This window comes from Sturnira hondurensis, unplaced genomic scaffold (assembly GCF_014824575.4).
Source record: "Sturnira hondurensis isolate 20B ecotype Veracruz unplaced genomic scaffold, ASM1482457v3 Scaffold0005279, whole genome shotgun sequence".
Lineage (NCBI taxonomy): Eukaryota > Metazoa > Chordata > Mammalia > Chiroptera > Phyllostomidae > Sturnira > Sturnira hondurensis.
Window position 1 is genome coordinate 15,249,251 of NW_028077910.1, and position 6,408 is coordinate 15,255,658.

The 6,408-nt window shown below is 49.3% G+C and overlaps 1 pseudogene; it reads left to right on the forward strand.

Annotated features, from left to right (window-relative positions):
* The first annotated feature begins 3,299 nt into the window (after positions 1–3,299).
* Positions 3,300–6,408, forward strand: LOC118987507 (proteinase-activated receptor 3-like; annotated as a pseudogene).

A 6,408-nucleotide genomic window follows, 5' to 3' on the forward strand; every position in this document is an offset into this window, starting at 1 on the left:
TTGCAGACAGAGAAACATCCATTGCAGTGCCCCCACCTTCTCTGTGACAATACAATGTCAGAGCAAAGTTTCGCAATCACTCCCTGTGTTGACACTGGTTTGAAGCTGCCAATTACGTCAGATCCTTGTCAACAGAAGACAAAAATGTGCAAGCTACTGTTTAAATTAATTATTGAAATTAAGTACTCAATTGTCTCTAGACAGTCTTCTAAATCATTTAGAGGATCCAATTTGCTTTGCTTGTGAAAAAGTAAAGCCCCCAGGGATCCAGGTATACAGCAGGCACAAGCTCACACTATAAATTTATAACAAATTAATTAAAAAGCTATGTCAGTGCCTTTTATCTTATGACTCAAGGTATAGTGTGTAAAGGGTCACTATATAGATCTCACTCTTGACAGGTTTTATAAAAATCCTCTTTATTCTGCTACATCTCTCCTTACCATTGTCTTCAGATCATGCTTTTTGACCTAGAGTTCTGTCTTCCATAACAAAAGCACTACATCTGTGACTTCAGAGGTGACCTACTCTTTTCTCCATGTCTTTGTTTGTTGTATGATTGGAGGGAGGGACTAGGTAGTAAATTAAAAACAAAAAACAAGAAATTCCTTGGAAACCTGGGAATTTGCTGAGTCTCTACTTTGTAAAAGCCCGCATCAGAGCAGGTAGGACTTTCCCAGATCACAGCACACAGGAACTTCCACAGACCCTCTATGAACCTCAGTTTGCTTAGCTGTAAAACGGGGGAATGCCTGGAATGCCCATCTTCCTTTGGAAAATCAGTCACAGTGGCAGATTGCTTTTGCTACTGGAATGCCATTTCACTGTGTTAACAGGACACTAACTGTAGATAAGAGACCCATCAGAGGTGGTTTGGCTGGTAGAATTTTCTCTATGTTCTCAATGAATGAAATTGCCTCCACAGCTGTTATTCCTGGACTTGGGCCCTATCCCAACTCCTGCTTTCTTTTGCTAGAGAAAACTGAACTGTTTGTCAGTCTTCACTGCCACCCAGTGGACTGTTGGCCACATAACACCAAGTTGTCCAGTGGATTTGGAAAACTAGAAAAATAATTCAAAATAATTCAGACTACTTAAATCCACTACCTGATTAAATGTATTTGGGGCCCCCATTAAAAAAACTTGTTGAAAAATCAAATGATTAAGGTGTGGTGTGAATAATAAATACCTAATGTATCTTTGTAAATTAAGAAATGTACACATGAATCAACATTTTCAGAGTAATTTCTAAAAACAATCTCTTCTTGTCCAAAAGCAATTATGAGAGACTCCATTAAATAGCTTAATTGCTTAAGAAAAGTCTCCAAATGCAGGTAAAATACTTAACATTAAAATAAATTCATACAGTTAAACACAATTATGATACTACAGTGGCATTTTAAACTCACAATGCCCAATCCTTAATCTCAAAAGTTTTGATTCCATCACCTCTCTACAACTGAAAGGCAGTAACATGTTATTGTCACTCAAATGCATTCATAACTTTTCCCTTTTCTGCACTCTGGAAATACGTATTGTGAATACTTGTTAAAGGGAGAGCACAGTTCTTTCATCTCAGCTATGTCATTTCTCAGACTAGTGACAACAACTTCCAACCATTAAAACGAGAACGGCCTCCCTGTCCCCTTTGGAAGGTGTCCACCATGGTATTCAGAGGTCACTGCTGCCCCCGGGGATGACTTGCCAGAAATAGGCTCAAGCTCTTGGAGATGCACGGTGGGAAGAACTCTGGGTTCAAGGTCAGCAGCCACAGTGCCTATTTAAACTACAGAGTTGCTCTAGATTCTCACTTCATTTTTTTCTCAAGGCCCATCTCCCCACTGAGCCCATTTAAAAGAAACAAATTCCACCCTGCCTGGGGGCACAGTTGGTTGAGTGTTGTCCTGTGCCCCAAAAGATTACAGGTTTGATCCCTGGTCAGGGCACATACCTAGGTTGTGGGTTCAATCTCAGGTCAGGGTAGGTTGGGGTGTATACAGGAAGCAACCGACTGATGTTTCTCTCTCTCACTTTCTCCCTCCCTTCCTTTCTCTGAAATCAATAAGCATATCCTCAGGTGAGGATTTAAAAAAATTCTAACTCTAAATTGTGACAGTCTTTTTAAAAACTCCTGAGGAGGTGATGAGAAAGAGGGGGAAATGTACACACTTTCTAGAAGCACATCTATCCCTTCTCAGAATCCCACCCATCGGGGCACCTGTCGCCCAAACCCACTTCTCAACTTCCAGCTGCCCTCTCTTTCACTCTGGGTATTTTCCTTTCTTCTATGAATAGCTACACAGCCCTCCAGTAGCCCTGCTGCATCCCAGTGAATGCCTCTGGAAAAGCGGGGGACTGTCTGGGGGGAGGGAGGCTAGAGAAGAGCAGCTTCAATGAGGTGGTTGTAGTGGACATGGCCACAGCTGTTGGCAAGTGAATTAACCCTTTATGGCCCGAGTGTTTCTCCCTCCTCCCTTCTCCCTAATAGCAGCCTCAGTGATGCACTAGCCTGAACACTATACTCTCTTATCCTTATGCCCTAAGGACAGTCATCTTCTCACTTGAGAAGCTGTCTCCCCACACTAGGCAGGCCTGGAAGTGTGCGGGAGGTGTCTTAGTCTGCAAGCTGCTGCAACAAAAGGCCACAGGCTGGGCGGCTCCTCAGTTCTGGAGATGGGGAAGCCCAAGACCAGGAACTGCAGAGATCAGTTCCTGGTGAGAACACTTCCTGGCTTGCAGGCCACCTTCTTACGGTGTCCTCGCATGAGAGCGAGTAAGAGAGAGCAAGCGAGTGCTCTCTGCTTTTCTATATCATGAAGGTACTAATTCTTTTGGAGTAGGGTCCCATTCATATGGCTCCATTTAACCCTAATTACTTCCTTACTCCAAATGCACACTGGGGGTCCAACCTCTGTATTTGTAGGGGACACAATTCAGACCACAGCAGAAGGTAAACAGCCAGGAAGAAAAGGGACCTTATCCTGCTTTGGGGTAGCAAAGCCATACTTGACCTCCCATCCTCCAACATAAACCAAAGACCTCTGGCTTCCTGGGCACTGTAGTCTCCAGGGCTAGAGGGAGAGGGTGGGGTGAGCACTGAGATGTGCTGGGGTTCTCCCTTGCGGCAGGCCTGGGGTGCCTGAACCTCTCTCCCCACTGATTCTCAGAGCAACCTCACCAGAGACTGCCCCGTTCTCCCGGCTCAGAGACAAGTGATCTTCAGACTGTCCCACTGGTCCTGACAGAGCAGATCTGCGTGCCTTTCACTATCAGAGCATGCCATGCGGAGTGGTCGCACGATGCCCAGTAGGGGGGCGCCCCCTGGATTAGAGGGCACAGTGAGCCCTACAGGAGTATCTTCTCTGACCCTCATCAGTGAAACTGGGTAATCATGCTTCATCTGCAAGGTTGTTCTGAAAATTAAATGAGATCACGGGTGTGAGCCTGCTGGCCGAGCCAGGGCTCAGCGAGGCTGGTTCCCTCCTCGGCTTCCTTCTGAGAGCCCACACTGAGCTGGGAGGCAGTTTCGCTGGAAATAACTAAGCATCTGCCAGACTCCAACATGAAAGATTACAGGGAACAAAATGAATGACAACTACAGTCCTTTCACTTGCCCAGACAAAAAGCCTTGCTCTCCCAGGCCATTGGCAGGCCTCAGTACAGACAGCCACTGTCCCCACAACCTCGGAACACTCGTCCCAGCCTTCAAAGCTTCAGGCTTCAGTTTCGGCGCTGGCCTCATCACCCATGCAGCCTCAGGGACACCCTCCGCACCTCCAACGTCCCATCAGTCCCGTCGCTCTCTGCCTCGACAGCGTCTCCAGCGTCAGGTTCCTCCTCTCCGTCCATCCCACATGGCCTCGTTGGGGCACGACGCATCTCTCACCTGCACACACAACCACAGCCCCTCTCCTAGTCGGACTGCTCCAGGCCCAGTTCTGTGCCGCTGCTGGCTACCTTCCTCAAACGCAGCCTCATTCCATCGCAACCTGCTTAAGGATATCTACCCTCAAGGTGGCATCCTTGACCTTCATCCTTCACACTGGCTCTCCTGCCATCCCAGGACACACTGAGCCCTCCCCCTCCAGCTCCTTGCCTGCCTGCCCTGCCAGGAATGCCCCTCCCCCTCTCTGCCTCGAAGGCTCCTCTTTGTTCTCCCAAGCAGCTCCAATGGCACCTGGTCTAGGAAGCCTTCCCCCACCCACTCAGGGAACTACCACATCCTGCTGGTTTTCACTGCATTCTCTCCATTTTCCACAATGTGTTCCCATCAACTGTATCCACTTCTGTCTTCCTGGCCAGGCTGAGATCCTGGAGAGCAAGTTCTGTGCCGTATTCCTCTTGGCCTGACTCGATCGATGCTCAATGTTTGCTGACTGAATGATCTCTGTTCCTTTTGTTGTGGATAAAGTCTTACGTGTTATAACATTCAATGTATCTGAAAATTACCTATCAGATTGTTCTCTCTTGCCCTGTATTAACTCATCTTTCTGAATGTTAAGCCCTAAAAATGAACTTCTTTCCATCCTTGTGGGCTCCATGCTGATTGGCCGACTGGCCCACTGATTTTCCAATGCAACAAAACCTGCATGTGGGCTCCACCCACAGCTCCCTCAGGTACTCGGATCTGCCTGTTGGACGCACTTTGTCAGCAGGGATGGGCATGAGGTGGGAGCTGCACCTGGCGTCATGGCTCACGTTTGTTTTCCTGGCTGTTTGGGGTGCTGAGATGGTTAATGAGCAAATCAGCCTCAGTATTCAAAATGCAGTTAATAAATCCTGAAAAGAGATACAAATCAAAATTCTCCAGCAGAGCCTGTAGGCAAATTCTGTGCTTTCCCTAATCCTCCCTAACCCCTAAGGATCACTGTGTTTTCCGCCATGGTACATGGGGATTAGGACCAGATTGGAGGCAATATCACAGCCCCTGAGAGTGAGGGGCTGGTGTACCTCCCCTTAGAGATTTCCTGACTCTATGCAAAGGATTCCAGCCAGAGGAGGAGCCCTGGAGGCCGCACATGCCCTGTTTAAATGACAGCAGTACCTACCTGCCCCCACGTGTACTTGAGCTTCCTAATACGACCCAGTCTGGAGGGGACACAAGTGAGTGTAGGGCCACCCCTTCAGACTGGTGAGTCTACAAGTCCTCTTGTCCAAGACTGCTTTGCCCGTGAGTCAAATTATTTTCCTCCTGAAGCTGGTCTCTCTCAAACAAGGCCTCTTACCAGGCTTTGGGAGAGTGTGGAACCACACACATCACACAAAGCTGAATGCCGGATCCAGGCAGAGGCTACCACGCGCGGAGGTCATGCTGCTCTGAAGTCCGTTGTGTTTCCTCCCAGGGGAAGCAGGAGGAGGAGCAGCTGTGCTCCCAGAGGGTGCCCCCAGGAGATGAAGAAGCTGGACACTAACGCCTCAAAGGAACAAGGCTTCTGCCCAGAGGACTACAAGCAAATCTACTTCTCCCTGCCATACAGTATGTCTTCGTGCTAGGGCTGCCCCTGAATGGCAGTCTTGTGGCTCTCCCGGCACCAAAGCAAGCGCTGGATTTGTGCCACCATCTACCTGGTGAACCTGATGGTGGCCGATGTACTTTTATGTGCTGACATTGCCCTTCCTCATCGTCACCTATGCCCAGGTGACAGGTGGCCCTTGGGGGAACTGCTCTGCAGGCTGGTGCGCTTCCTGTTCTACACCTACCTCTGTGGCAGCATCCTGCTGCTGACCTGCACACCTGTTCACCACTTCCTGAGCATGCGCCATCCCGATCTCACTGCCCCACCAGCATGCCCTACTGGGTGCAGCTGCCACCTGGGCCCTGGTGGTCTTGCAGGTGCTGCCCATACTGGTCTTCTCCCACCTGGGCTATATTGATGGCCAGGTGGTCTGCTACGACATGACCAACCCAGAGAATTTTGATCAGTTTTTTGTCTACAGTATGGTTCAGACGTTGTCTGGCTTTCTCCTTCCCTCCTTGGTTATCTTGGTGTGCTACTTGCTGATGGTGAGGAGCCTGACCAAACCAGAGGAGACCCTGGAGAGGACAGGCAATGCAGCCTGGGCCAAGTCCATCTGGACCGTCCTGCTGGTGTGCAGCCTCTTCACCCTCTGCTTCGTGCCCTTCCACATCACTCGCTCCTTCTACCTCCTACTGTGCTTCCCGATGTCCCAGGACTGGCGGCTCCTGCGGGTGGCCAGTGTGGCCTCCAAGATATGGAGGCTGCTGGTGAACATGAACAGCTGTATTTCCTGTCAGTTGGGAACAACAGGGTCAGGCTCTTCCAGAAACTGAGGCATAACAGGATGGGTGAGCACCCAGAGGGAGCCGAGAGAGAGAGAGACCCAGGGTGAGGCAGATCTGGGCACTGTCCAGACGAAGTTTGGGGAAGAGGAGCTTCCAGACAGTGA